Below are 8365 nucleotides of genomic sequence, written 5' to 3' on the forward strand. Positions count from 1 at the left end.
ATGACATGAATGTTACAACTAACCAGTAGGACATGAATGTTACAACTAACCAGTAGGACATGAGTGTTACAGCTAACCAGTAGGACATGAATGTTACAACTAACCAGTAGGACATGAACATTACAACTAACCAGTAGGACATGAATGTTACAACTAACCAGTAGGACATGAATGTTACAACTAACCAGTAGGACATGAAACTGTTACAGCCAGTAGGACATGAAACTGTTACAGCCAGTAGGACATGAACATTACAACTAACCAGTAGGACATGAATGTTACAACTAACCAGTAGGACATGAATGTTACAACTAACCAGTAGGACATGAAACTGTTACAGCCAGTAGGACATGAAACTGTTACAGCCAGTAGGACATGAACATTACAACTAACCAGTAGGACATGAATGTTACAACTAACCAGTAGGACATGAAACTGTTACAACTAACCAGTAGGACATGAATGTTACAACTAACCAGTAGGACATGAACATAACTAACCAGTAGGACATGAAACTGTTACAACTACCCAGTATGACATGAATGTTACAACTAACCAGTAGGACATGAATGTTACAACTAACCAGTAGGACATGAGTGTTACAACTAACCAGTAGGACATGAATGTTACAACTAACCAGTAGGACATGAACATTACAACTAACCAGTAGGACATGAATGTTACAACTAACCAGTAGGACATGAATGTTACAACTAACCAGTAGGACATGAATGTTACAACTAACCAGTAGGACATGAATGTTACAACTAACCAGTAGGACATGAAACTGTTACAGCCAGTAGGACATGAAACTGTTACAGCCAGTAGGACATGAACATTACAACTAACCAGTAGGACATGAATGTTACAACTAACCAGTAGGACATGAATGTTACAACTAACCAGTAGGACATGAAACTGTTACAGCCAGTAGGACATGAAACTGTTACAGCCAGTAGGACATGAACATTACAACTAACCAGTAGGACATGAATGTTACAACTAACCAGTAGGACATGAAACTGTTACAACTAACCAGTAGGACATGAATGTTACAACTAACCAGTAGGACATGAACATAACTAACCAGTAGGACATGAAACTGTTACAACTACCCAGTATGACATGAATGTTACAACTAACCAGTAGGACATGAATGTTACAACTAACCAGTAGGACATGAGTGTTACAACTAACCAGTAGGACATGAATGTTACAACTAACCAGTAGGACATGAACATTACAACTAACCAGTAGGACATGAATGTTACAACTAACCAGTAGGACATGAATGTTACAACTAACCAGTAGGACATGAATGTTACAACTAACCAGTAGGACATGAATGTTACAACTAACCAGTAGGACATGAAACTGTTACAGCCAGTAGGACATGAAACTGTTACAGCCAGTAGGACATGAACATTACAACTAACCAGTAGGACATGAATGTTACAACTAACCAGTAGGACATGAATGTTACAACTAACCAGTAGGACATGAAACTGTTACAGCCAGTAGGACATGAAACTGTTACAGCCAGTAGGACATGAACATTACAACTAACCAGTAGGACATGAATGTTACAACTAACCAGTAGGACATGAATGTTACAACTAACCAGTAGGACATGAAACTGTTACAGCCAGTAGGACATGAACATTACAACTAACCAGTAGGACATGAATGTTACAACTAACCAGTAGGACATGAAACTGTTACAACTAACCAGTAGGACATGAATGTTACAACTAACCAGTAGGACATGAACATAACTAACCAGTAGGACATGAAACTGTTACAACTACCCAGTATGACATGAATGTTACAACTAACCAGTAGGACATGAATGTTACAACTAACCAGTAGGACATGAGTGTTACAACTAACCAGTAGGACATGAATGTTACAACTAACCAGTAGGACATGAACATTACAACTAACCAGTAGGACATGAATGTTACAACTAACCAGTAGGACATGAATGTTACAACTAACCAGTAGGACATGAATGTTACAACTAACCAGTAGGACATGAATGTTACAACTAACCAGTAGGACATGAAACTGTTACAGCCAGTAGGACATGAAACTGTTACAGCCAGTAGGACATGAACATTACAACTAACCAGTAGGACATGAATGTTACAACTAACCAGTAGGACATGAATGTTACAACTAACCAGTAGGACATGAATGTTACAACTAACCAGTAGGACATGAATGTTACAACTAACCAGTAGGACATGAAACTGTTACAGCCAGTAGGACATGAAACTGTTACAGCCAGTAGGACATGAACATTACAACTAACCAGTAGGACATGAATGTTACAACTAACCAGTAGGACATTAATGTTACAACTAACCAGTAGGACATGAAACTGTTACAGCCAGTAGGACATGAAACTGTTACAGCCAGTAGGACATGAACATTACAACTAACCAGTAGGACATGAATGTTACAACTAACCAGTAGGACATGAATGTTACAACTAACCAGTAGGACATGAATGTTACAACTAACCAGTAGGACATGAATGTTACAACTAACCAGTAGGACATGAATGTTACAACTAACCAGTAGGACATGAATGTTACAACTAACCAGTAGGACATGAATGTTACAACTAACCAGTAGGACATGATACTGTTACAGCCAGTAGGACATGAAACTGTTACAGCCAGTAGGACATGAACATTACAACTAACCAGTAGGACATGAATGTTACAACTAACCAGTAGGACATGAAACTGTTACAACTAACCAGTAGGACATGAATGTTACAACTAACCAGTAGGACATGAACATAACTAACCAGTAGGACATGAAACTGTTACAACTACCCAGTATGACATGAATGTTACAACTAACCAGTAGGACATGAGTGTTACAACTAACCAGTAGGACATGAATGTTACAACTAACCAGTAGGACATGAACATTACAACTAACCAGTAGGACATGAATGTTACAACTAACCAGTAGGACATGAATGTTACAACTAACCAGTAGGACATGAATGTTACAACTAACCAGTAGGACATGAAACTGTTACAGCCAGTAGGACATGAAACTGTTACAGCCAGTAGGACATGAACATTACAACTAACCAGTAGGACATGAATGTTACAACTAACCAGTAGGACATGAAACTGTTACAGCCAGTAGGACATGAAACTGTTACAGCCAGTAGGACATGAACATTACAACTAACCAGTAGGACATGAATGTTACAACTAACCAGTAGGACATGAATGTTACAACTAACCAGTAGGACATGAATGTTACAACTAACCAGTAGGACATGAATGTTACAACTAACCAGTAGGACATGAATGTTACAACTAACCAGTAGGACATGAATGTTACAACTAACCAGTAGGACATGAATGTTACAACTAACCAGTAGGACATGATACTGTTACACCCAGTAGGACATGAAACTGTTACAGCCAGTAGGACATGAACATTACAACTAACCAGTAGGACATGAATGTTACAACTAACCAGTAGGACATGAAACTGTTACAACTAACCAGTAGGACATGAATGTTACAACTAACCAGTAGGACATGAACATAACTAACCAGTAGGACATGAAACTGTTACAACTACCCAGTATGACATGAATGTTACAACTAACCAGTAGGACATGAGTGTTACAACTAACCAGTAGGACATGAATGTTACAACTAACCAGTAGGACATGAACATTACAACTAACCAGTAGGACATGAATGTTACAACTAACCAGTAGGACATGAATGTTACAACTAACCAGTAGGACATGAATGTTACAACTAACCAGTAGGACATGAATGTTACAACTAACCAGTAGGACATGAAACTGTTACAGCCAGTAGGACATGAAACTGTTACAGCCAGTAGGACATGAACATTACAACTAACCAGTAGGACATGAATGTTACAACTAACCAGTAGGACATGAAACTGTTACAACTAACCAGTAGGACATGAATGTTACAACTAACCAGTAGGACATGAACATAACTAACCAGTAGGACATGAAACTGTTACAACTACCCAGTATGACATGAATGTTACAACTAACCAGTAGGACATGAATGTTACAACTAATCAGTAGGACATGAGTGTTACAACTAACCAGTAGGACATGAATGTTACAACTAACCAGTAAGACATGAACATTACAACTAACCAGTAGGACATGAATGTTACAACTAACCAGTAGGACATGAATGTTACAACTAACCAGTAGGACATGAATGTTACAACTAACCAGTAGGACATGAATGTTACAACTAACCAGTAGGACATGAAACTGTTACAGCCAGTAGGACATGAAACTGTTACAGCCAGTAGGACATGAACATTACAACTAACCAGTAGGACATGAATGTTACAACTAACCAGTAGGACATGAATGTTACAACTAACCAGTAGGACATGAAACTGTTACAGCCAGTAGGACATGAAACTGTTACAGCCAGTAGGACATGAACATTACAACTAACCAGTAGGACATGAATGTTACAACTAACCAGTAGGACATGAATGTTACAACTAACCAGTAGGACATGAAACTGTTACAGCCAGTAGGACATGAACATTACAACTAACCAGTAGGACATGAATGTTACAACTAACCAGTAGGACATGAAACTGTTACAACTAACCAGTAGGACATGAATGTTACAACTAACCAGTAGGACATGAATGTTACAACTAACCAGTAGGACATGAATGTTACAACTAACCAGTAGGACATGAATGTTACAACTAACCAGTAGGACATGAAACTGTTACAGCCAGTAGGACATGAAACTGTTACAGCCAGTAGGACATGAACATTACAACTAACCAGTAGGACATGAATGTTACAACTAACCAGTAGGACATGAATGTTACAACTAACCAGTAGGACATGAAACTGTTACAGCCAGTAGGACATGAAACTGTTACAGCCAGTAGGACATGAACATTACAACTAACCAGTAGGACATGAATGTTACAACTAACCAGTAGGACATGAATGTTACAACTAACCAGTAGGACATGAAACTGTTACAGCCAGTAGGACATGAAACTGTTACAGCCAGTAGGACATGAACATTACAACTAACCAGTAGGACATGAATGTTACAACTAACCAGTAGGACATGAATGTTACAACTAACCAGTAGGACATGAAACTGTTACAGCCAGTAGGACATGAAACTGTTACAGCCAGTAGGACATGAACATTACAACTAACCAGTAGGACATGAATGTTACAACTAACCAGTAGGACATGAAACTGTTACAACTAACCAGTAGGACATGAATGTTACAACTAACCAGTAGGACATGAACATAACTAACCAGTAGGACATGAAACTGTTACAACTACCCAGTATGACATGAATGTTACAACTAACCAGTAGGACATGAATGTTACAACTAACCAGTAGGACATGAGTGTTACAACTAACCAGTAGGACATGAATGTTACAACTAACCAGTAGGACATGAACATTACAACTAACCAGTAGGACATGAATGTTACAACTAACCAGTAGGACATGAATGTTACAACTAACCAGTAGGACATGAATGTTACAACTAACCAGTAGGACATGAATGTTACAACTAACCAGTAGGACATGAAACTGTTACAGCCAGTAGGACATGAAACTGTTACAGCCAGTAGGACATGAACATTACAACTAACCAGTAGGACATGAATGTTACAACTAACCAGTAGGACATGAATGTTACAACTAACCAGTAGGACATGAAACTGTTACAGCCAGTAGGACATGAAACTGTTACAGCCAGTAGGACATGAACATTACAACTAACCAGTAGGACATGAATGTTACAACTAACCAGTAGGACATGAATGTTACAACTAACCAGTAGGACATGAAACTGTTACAGCCAGTAGGACATGAAACTGTTACAGCCAGTAGGACATGAACATTACAACTAACCAGTAGGACATGAATGTTACAACTAACCAGTAGGACATGAAACTGTTACAACTAACCAGTAGGACATGAATGTTACAACTAACCAGTAGGACATGAACATAACTAACCAGTAGGACATGAAACTGTTACAACTACCCAGTATGACATGAATGTTACAACTAACCAGTAGGACATGAATGTTACAACTAACCAGTAGGACATGAGTGTTACAACTAACCAGTAGGACATGAATGTTACAACTAACCAGTAGGACATGAACATTACAACTAACCAGTAGGACATGAATGTTACAACTAACCAGTAGGACATGAATGTTACAACTAACCAGTAGGACATGAATGTTACAACTAACCAGTAGGACATGAAACTGTTACAGCCAGTAGGACATGAAACTGTTACAGCCAGTAGGACATGAACATTACAACTAACCAGTAGGACATGAATGTTACAACTAACCAGTAGGACATGAATGTTACAACTAACCAGTAGGACATGAAACTGTTACAGCCAGTAGGACATGAAACTGTTACAGCCAGTAGGACATGAACATTACAACTAACCAGTAGGACATGAATGTTACAACTAACCAGTAGGACATGAAACTGTTACAGCCAGTAGGACATGAAACTGTTACAGCCAGTAGGACATGAACATTACAACTAACCAGTAGGACATGAATGTTACAACTAACCAGTAGGACATGAATGTTACAACTAACCAGTAGGACATGAATGTTACAACTAACCAGTAGGACATGAATGTTACAACTAACCAGTAGGACATGAATGTTACAACTAACCAGTAGGACATGAATGTTACAACTAACCAGTAAGACATGAAACTATTAGAGACAGCAAATATGCTAAATAAAAAAATTAAATGTCTTTAATTTTATGATTCCAAATCATTTTCCTGATTGTAATGTTTTCTTATGTAGTGATGTTGGTTATGTTTCTTCTACATTCACTTACCTACACTGCTGTTGGTTATAACTTGCTGGGAAATTAATAATTACATACAGGTACAATTTTTAACACCAATTTTTTAGTCACTGAAGGTTAAAACTCTGATTAGGTGTAATAATAAAAATAAAATTAATAAACAGAGCATAAAAAAACAACATGTATTTTGTTTTATTTTTTATGACATCCTTGTGGTAACAGGTAAAAAAATAGATGAAATGTATATACAAGATAACAACAAGTGGCATGTTCTGATACACCAAACTACATACAAAACACTTGTAAAACTTCTGTAAACACTGTCATTCTATGTTTGGGTCAACTAACTTATTTACTCAAGTACAAAGTTTGAACATGGTTTTCTTTGGTGACCTTTGAACCCCAAAGTACAAAGTTAAACTCTATACACTGGGGCTTTACATGATACAGACAAGGGAAGTAATTGAAGTGGACAGAGGGAGCACAATCCCAGACACAATAACTGGGATATTTTCAGTCAGATAAACCACTTGTAATTAAAACTAAGACCTCAGCACACAAGCTCCCCAAACATAGATTTATTTATACGCCAGTTCTAGCAGTTTAGCTTCATTTTACAAAGGCACAGAAGAAAAATGTCTTGTTTTTAAAGGCAATTTGTTATTGTCAAAGCCAAAATTTTACTTTATAAACTCATCAACCTTTTAGATGATTTACAGAACCATCTTGAGTTAGAAGGTTGAGAGGAAGTTTATTTAGTGACTGCTATTACAAAGACACACAAAACTAGTTAGGGATTCTAATGTTGCTACAAATACAAGGTCAATATAGTAGTGATTGTACAAAGAATGTTTTATCATATGAGATACATTATTATATAGCCAGCAGGTACATTTACAATCTATCATACAGCAACACAAACATAACAAATGAACTATCATACAGCAACACAAACATAATAAATGAACTATCATACAGCAACACAAACATAATAAATGAACTATCATACAGCAACAAACATAATAAATGAACTATCATACAGCAACACAAACATAATAAATGAACTATCATACAGCAACACAAACATATTGGATGAACTATCATTAAGCAACAAACTTACAATAATAACATAAAGAATTCTAAGGAAAGTTTCAGACTATTTTCCAGCCTAGTAGTAGTTATATTAATTTTTAAAGGCATAACAAAGAGGGTTAGGTTTACCCAACAGAAACAAAGTGTACATTCAATAAAGCTGTGAATTGTAAAAATTGGCTGGACTGTTTTGAAAGCAAAAGAACTCTAAAATATCTTGAGCACTATGAAAATAAAACTTAAAACAAAAACAGTGCGTAGTAGAACAAATATTCAGCCTTCTTAAAATAAAATAAGGTTCTATGCATTTTTCCTACCATCATTTGCTTTTGGACCAATTATTCAAGAACAAAATGAAGTTTTAAACTACCTAAA

This window comes from Physella acuta, unplaced genomic scaffold (genome assembly GCF_028476545.2).
Source record: "Physella acuta isolate Inbredline_101_S28 unplaced genomic scaffold, ASM2847654v3 ptg001440l, whole genome shotgun sequence".
NCBI classification, from domain to species: domain Eukaryota; kingdom Metazoa; phylum Mollusca; class Gastropoda; family Physidae; genus Physella; species Physella acuta.